The sequence below is a fragment of the Sinocyclocheilus grahami genome, unplaced genomic scaffold, assembly GCF_001515645.1.
Source record: "Sinocyclocheilus grahami isolate Dianchi unplaced genomic scaffold, SAMN03320097.WGS_v1.1 scaffold674.1, whole genome shotgun sequence".
Lineage (NCBI taxonomy): Eukaryota > Metazoa > Chordata > Actinopteri > Cypriniformes > Cyprinidae > Sinocyclocheilus > Sinocyclocheilus grahami.
The window spans coordinates 51,554-59,755 of record NW_015505853.1 but is presented as its reverse complement, the minus strand read 5'-3'; positions in this window follow the sequence as shown (position 1 = coordinate 59,755).

Here is an 8,202-nt window from a genome sequence, read left to right as displayed (position 1 = left end):
GTGGATTTCAATTTGCAACTAGACGGATGTACGGTTACTTCCTCTACAGTCAAAAATCTGGGTGTTATATTAGATAGCAACTTGTCTTTTGAAAATCATATTTCCCATGTTACAAAAACGGCATTCTTCCATCTTAGAAACATTGCCAAGTTACGAAACATGATACCTGTTTCTGATGCAGAAAAGCTAGTTCATGCATTCATGACCTCTAGACTGGACTATTGTAATGCACTTCTAGGTGGTTGTCCTGCATCTTCAATAAACAAGCTACAGGTAGTCCAAAATGCAGCGGCTAGAGTCCTTACCAGGTCAAGAAAATATGATCATATTACCCCAATTTTACAGTCTCTGCACTGGCTACCTATTAAGTTCCGTATCAGTTACAAAATATTATTACTTGCCTATAAGGCCCTTAATGGGTTAGCTCCTGCGTACCTAACTAGTCTTCTACCACGCTACAATCCATCACGCTCCCTAAGGTCGCAAAATTCTGGACTTTTGGTAGTACCTAGGATATCAAAGTCCACTAAAGGAGGTAGAGCTTTTTCGCATTTGGCTCCCAAACTCTGGAATAGCCTTCCTGATACCGTTCGGGGTTCAGACACACTCTCTCTGTTTAAATCTAGATTAAAGACACATCTCTTTGGCCAAGCATTCAAATAATGCATCTCATAATCTTTTACTGCAGTTATATCTAATCGAATGCACATTATTATTCGTTAGTTTGGGTTAAACAAATCCTTTTTGCTTGGTTGGAACAGCAGCTACGCTAATTATGTTTGTATTTGTTTCTCTGTCTTTTGCCACGGGATTAACATCCCGTGGTAACTAGGATTTACACAAGCTTCAGTCTGGATCCAGAACACCTGAGAAGAGATGATGCAACCCCTCAGAGGACCTCAGATGATGCCAACCCTGAAACAACATACAGAACTACCACATTTTGCTATAAGTTTGATTGCATCATATAATAATTGCTGTTAATATTGTTCATCGTGTGTTTTATTACGTCTTAAATTGATTTTTCCGTACTGCTGATTCGTCTGGTCAGAGGAGAACTGGCCCCCCGACTGAGCCTGGTTTCTCCCAAGGTTTTTTCTCCATTCTGTCACCGATGGAGTTTTGGTTCCTTGCCGCTGTCGCCTCTGGCTTGCTTAGTTGGGGACACTTCATTTCCAGCGATATCGTTGACTTGATTGCAAAGATACTATTTAAACTGAGCTGGATGTTTACATCACTGAATTCAATGATGAACTGTCTTTAACTGAAAAATGAGTGTTTACTATTGTCATTTTGCATTATTGACACACTATTTTCCTAATTAATGCTGTTCAGTTGCTTTGACACAATCTGTATTGTTAAAAGCGCTATATAAATAAAGGTGACTTGACTTGACATTATCACCAATTCTGAAAAAAGTTTGTTGGGAGACACTGCTTATTATTTATGGGGATTAAATAACAAAGAGTGGTTGGATTTATGTCCAAACACCTTGCAAAAGTGAATTTTGCATAATAGGTCCCCTTTAATACCATAATAGGTATGACCATAATAGGTCACAGCTTTTTAAGTAGGTGTGTGTGTGGGGGGGGGGAGGTGTAATTAAGCCAGTTAGCTGAGGTTATTTATAGCGCTGATGGAAAAGTTTTTCCCCATTTCCACAGAACTTAAAGAGCGAGAGGCATTGAACCAGAGACCAGACACCAAAGAGCAGGTAACTTATTGGTTTCATCAAATATTAACAGATCTAAAACTAAATATTCATCTGATAATGGTTTGCTCAGTTTAGACCCTTGCAGTAAAATCTTTTAATAGGAGCTCAAAAAAAGTTCATAGTGCAAGTTAATTTATTTAATGTTAAAGTATTGAGGTTTTGTGCTTGGACTTGTGTAACCAGCCAGTAAGAGCAGTAAGAACCGGAGGGGTTACACTCTTTCATTAATGAAAATAATTATAAGGCATGTGAGATATATAAATCCAGCTTGAGTATATTTCTGCATATTTATATGCACAAGTTGATACCTCAACAGTGATGTGTTCCCTTACATGATGATTAATATATATTTTTTCTTGAAAATAAAATGGCCCTAAAATGACAATAAGTGGCTCAAAATATTATTTTGCATGTTTTTAATTTGATTTTGAGGGTTGAACATAGTCATGATATAAATAAGTTTATAAAAAGTGACCCTAAAATGTAAATTTTAAGATATATACCTATATATAAAATATACTGTATATATATATATATATATATATATATACTGTATACCACTGAGCAAAAGTCCATTAGTATTTTCACCAAAAAAATAAATAAAAAAGGTTTTAAACCAGTTATTTCTATCTTTTGCTATGGAAAAATATCAGTTTACATGATCAAACATGGCTTTTGCCATTAATTGTAATAATCCAGTGAGATTTTTGAATCCACAATTCTGACAGCAGCCAGTGTTCCACAAAGAGATCTGATCTCACCATCATCCAGTTCGTCTGGAATCACATCAAGAAACAGAAAAAACTGAGACAGACTAAATACCTAAGAACTGATAGCCCTAGATATTATTACTTTATTAATGCATCTCTTAGCAAATTTGAATAACTTTTTAGCAGGTAACTTTACTTCAGTACAAAAAATTACATTTTAATATAAATTCGGGTAACTGATTTACAGAAATGGTTTCATATTCATTTTACTTAATTTTATATTGTGTATTAATGTTCAGTATCATAAAACAAAATCAGTACAATATCAATATTAATAAAAATCTTTGTCGTGGAACTCAAATTTACATTTTTCTAAGATTGATTCATTGATTTTGAAATAGCCTCTATATATACTGTGCAGGGCCGAATTAACAATAGGGCTAGGAGGGACTGAAGCCCCGGGGCCCGAGCAAGTAGGGGGCCCGTGATTGGCTGTGCAGTAGATTAAGCGCCGATCGCCAAAGCCCCTCAACACCCCCCACGTATAAACGCTATTATTTAGTGGAGCTTTTTCGTAAATCCCATGCATTACCATTAGAGATAGAAACGTCACATTTGTATTTGGTTTACCAATCAAATGCATTTATTCTATATTTGACTTTTGAACGACCTGTACACATATCTATCAGATGATCGCTGCGCCTGATGTCTGCATTCACCTCCACTCTTCACTTCGGTCTGGTGCAATCTGGAAATGGTCACGCAAAGAGCAATCTTCGTCAAGTAAAAATGTCAGCTATTCAAAAAAAATTTAAGAGAGGAGCTCATAAAAGGAAAAATACTTCAAAGACAAACAGCAGAGAAAAATATATATTCGCTGAAGGGTTGGGAGATAACCCGGTAGAAATATGTCATGATGTAGCCTAGGCTTATCATTTAAACGCTTTTTAAGCATAGTTGCTTAAAAACAAATTTTTAAACTGTTCAGGGACATTAAGCAGCGGGGCTCGTTCCGCGCCTGACTAAACTTGAGTTCTTTTTCACACCTTGTGCCTAAAAGTTCAAATACACATATGTGTCCAAATTAAAATACTGTCATCATTTACTTATCCTCAAGCATAGGCGTAGTAGCACAATAAGCTTGTCTGTCAAAACGATCTCAAGGGAGGTTTTTAATCAGCAAACAGACATTTGTTGGGCTTGATTCAAGTTCATGCACAATGGCAGGTACACACTATTTAGTTTTACTGAACAGACGATATTTTAACAGTTTATATTCTAAAATCAATTTTTAGGTTGTTCTGTGTAAAGGATGTAAATGGTCGTCATAAAAGTAGAACACTGAGCTGCTAAAACCATCATCTTTATCCGGAGTCATCAAGCACGGCATTATATCTTCATCAGAGTTTATCTCCAGATCTATCTGCAGTTCGTGTACGTTGTTAAAAATGCGGAATATCATTTCATGCCACACAACAGGCAAGCATTATAAGTCTATTCCACCAAAATGCAGATTCGTCACGAGACAATTCTCACGCAGATGAGACTGAGGGAGACGTTAAGTTTATTTTGACTTATTAATTTACATACAATAACAATTTTAAATGTATTAACGTTTACATATATTATTAACTACATTATATGCATATTTACTTTGTTGAAAAAAACTTTATAAGTAATAGTAAAATCTTAAACATTTTATCCTACGCCCATGGCCTCAAGTGTTCTAAACCTGTATGAATTTCTTTGTTCTCCTCAACATAAAAGAAGATATTTTGAATAATGTTCATAACCGGAAAGTTTCTGGTCCCCATTGACTCCAATAGTGTAGCTGTTTTTTATTTATTTATTCATACAATGGAAGTCAATGGGGCCCAGAAACTGTTTGGTTACCAGTGTTCCAAATATATTATTTTGCATTCAACAGCAGAAGGAAACTCATGCAGGTTTAGAACAACAACAGAATTTTCATTTTTGTGTGAACTATTTCTCTAAAGTATAGCCTAATATAGCTGCTGTTGCCATTTGTGTGAATAACGTAAATCAAACATCAGAAAGAAAATCACTCACGGTCCTTGACTGAATCACTTTTGCAAAATAAATAAGAATGAATGTATATTGAATTTATACAGTGAAGACTATACAGTCCATTTGTACGTTTAGGATGAGTAGGTCGATTTCTTATGTTTCTTTGTTCTGTTGTAATTTGTGACTGTTTACTTGTCTTCAGTAAGCTTGTTTTTACTTAGGCTAGTGCTATTATTATTATTTTGTGATATTGAAATTGGTAACAAGAATTATTACATTTCAGTGCAGCAAAAATTTAGATAGGATAAAAATCCTATTTAAAGCTATATATATCATTAATGTGATGGGGGGGCCCTGCAGTAAGTCTTATTTTGGTATTATTATTATTATTATTATTATTATCATGATAATATTGTATGGTCATGTGACCTTTGATTTTTTTTAAATAATGTGTATCCTTGGAAATGAAAAAACAAACATGTTTACGATATTTGTGTAATAGAAATATAAAATAGAACAGTAACTAAAGCATGATCAGTTGTAATAATAAACAAAAAGGATAAATTAATTACAATGTACGAAATTAAAGGAGGAATTTCAATAATTGTAGACACTGACTGACTGAAGACGCCAAAGCTGTAATGTGATTGGTTTAAAAGGCACACGTGATCCACGGTGACCATTACACATTCTCCAAAGGTGGAGCCTCTAAGGATGGGATCTCCTTACATAATAGCATCTCTGTACAGTCTGTATACAAAGTATGGAAAGCCGTTTTAACATTTTAATCTATAAACCGTACTAGTATCTATTTTCATGATACTAGTACTTATTTTTTAGATACTAGTATCTTTTCCATTAAGTTTTAGTACTTATTCATTACTTATTATACATACTTATTCACTAGTGCTTATTCTTTAGCTACTAGTGTTTATTCTTTAGGTACTAGTGTCTTTTGTAAAGTTACTAGTACTTATTAATTAGATACTAGTTCTTATTTATTTGATACTAGTACTTATTCCAATAGTGACTAGTATTTATTTATACTCTTCTTGTTAAGAAAAAATAGAACTAGTACTTATTTTTTAGTTACTAGTAACTTTTTAGACCAGAGATATCCTGAACTTAATAGATACAAGTACTTTTTAAATTTACATTTCTGCCCAGCATTTCTGCCCAGTACATAGGAGAGAGATTAGACAGGAAACAGAAACTATTAAGGAGATTAATGTACTTTTTGAGGAAATCACATAGAAAAGAAACAATTATTTGTACACAAGCACATAGAAAACATATTTTTGTCAGTTTTGTAAACACTGTAATTTCATAAACATAGCCTAATGTGTTAGTTGGCCATCGAGTGGCAGGATGGCAGGATGGCGATAAGACACCAATTTTATTATCTGTTATTCTCCTATTTTTCCTCCAGTAAAAACAATAAATATGATACCAGGGCTGTGCGTTAACTTTTTTTTTTTTTTGCATATAGCACTGGTTCTACAGACATTGAATGTTTTTACATTAATATTCTGTACAGGACACACAAAATCCAAACCTTAGGGGTTTCAGACAAACATTTTTTTTATTTGGAAAAAAGGCCAAAAAGTTATTATTATTATTAATAATAATAATAAACACCAGGTTTGCTGTACTTGTAGGGCTGTACAATTTGGCTAAAATTTTGTTTTTATATATCAATATAACGATTATGGTTATTATTTCTAAATAAAAACATTTAACAAAATAAGGAATATTACTTTTGTAATAACACTATTTCATTATAATATACAAAACTGAGTATTTAAGAATAAATATAATAATAAATATAACTACAAGAAAAATACATTTTTTTACACTTCTCCACCCTGGAGAAAAAAGTAAGGATTTGCAAATGTTTACCTTAATTATTTTGGCTATTTTTACCCAAATTAGGGGTTTGTGAGCAATATTGAGTACTCAATTAATGTAATTTATTTTTCATTCATACTCGTAGCAAGAGGGTGCCCTTGCGTAGAAACTCCACAAGTGAGACTCACTGATGATGTTCCAGGAAATCCCTTAAATGGACAAAGACATTCAGCTTGCTCATAGATGAAGTAGCTAAATAACATGCAGATAGACGTTTTACTGATGAAACACAAAGAAAATAAACAATGACTGCAACAATATATGGTTTTACCTGTGCTCTTCAGGCCATCTCGGGTATTTTTATAAGAATAAAGTATATTTAAAATGCAATTCCAATCGACATTTATCATTGTATAGAATAATATAAAGTGGCATGATTTCTGCCTCATTCTGTTTAATGAAACCATGTCAGATTACAAAAATAAGTTATTTCAAAGACTCGATGTTGTGAAGTGAATTTGGACTAAAACATATCATTATACTTTTGTTGGACAACAGGTTTGTAATCTTTCCTTGTGTTTTCATGGAAAACCAATTAGCAAGATAGGCTAACATATAAAGCCAGTTAGCCTTACTTAACAATCAAATTAATTCAGCATATTAGTTTATTGTATTACCATGTGGACTCTGATTGGACGGTGGAGAGGTACTCGTGTTTATGTAATGATCTGTTTAAATGAAGATATCTCCAAATACATTCTTACTAGTTCTTAAGGATGTTGAAGATATCTTCAAATGAACAAGGAGTCATAGTTATTCTGTTTTTGATATCATCTTTTAATTTCTGACTAGTAATTATTGCAATAGTCACTAGTATCTATTTAAATACTAGTAAGTATTCATTAGATACTAGTACTTATTTTTTAGATACTGGTACTCATTCATTAGATACTAGTACATATTTAATAGATACTAGTAGTTATTCATTAGGTATACAAAATATTACAAAAGATACTAGTGTCTAATAAATAAGTACTAGTATACTAGTACTTATTTATTAGACACTATCTTTTGTAATTATTACTAGTAACAATTCTTATCTTACTACTCAGATCTGCCTTTTTACTCATCTTATGTTATGATAAGTCCAAATGGCTACAGTAGAGTTTAATTAAAAAATTTACTAGTAAAATAAATAAATCTTATTAGTAACATTTTGAATTAGTACTATCTAATAAATGTGTGCTAGTATCTATTGAATATGTGCTAGTATCTATTTAACAGGTACTAGTATCTAATGAATGAGTACTAGTATCTAAAAAATAAGTACTAGTGTCTATTTAATAGGTACTAGTATCTAATGAATGAGTACTAGTATCTAAAAAAGATGTACTAGTACCTAATGAATAACTACTAGTACATAAAAATTAAGTACTAGTCACTAGTGGAATACATACTAGTCAAAACTGAATAGTTGATATCTCAATAACGGATCCCCATAGAAGTCAATGGCAAAAATGTAAAATTAGTTACTAGTAACAATATAATAGTTACTAGTCACTATTGAAATAAGTATAGTATCTAATGAATAAGTACTAGTATCTAATGAATAAATACTAGTATCTAATAAATATGTACTAGTATCTAATCAATAAGTACTAGTATCTAATCAATAAGTACTTGTATTTAATCAATAAGTACTAGTGTCTAATAAATAAGTTCTAGTACCTAATGAATAAGTACTAGTATCTAATGAATAAATACTAGTATCTAATGAATAAATACTAGTATATAATAAATAAGTACTAGTATCTAATAAATAAGTTCCAGTATCTAATGAATAAATACTAGTATCTAATGAATAAATACTAGCATCTAATAAATAAGTACTAGTATCTAATA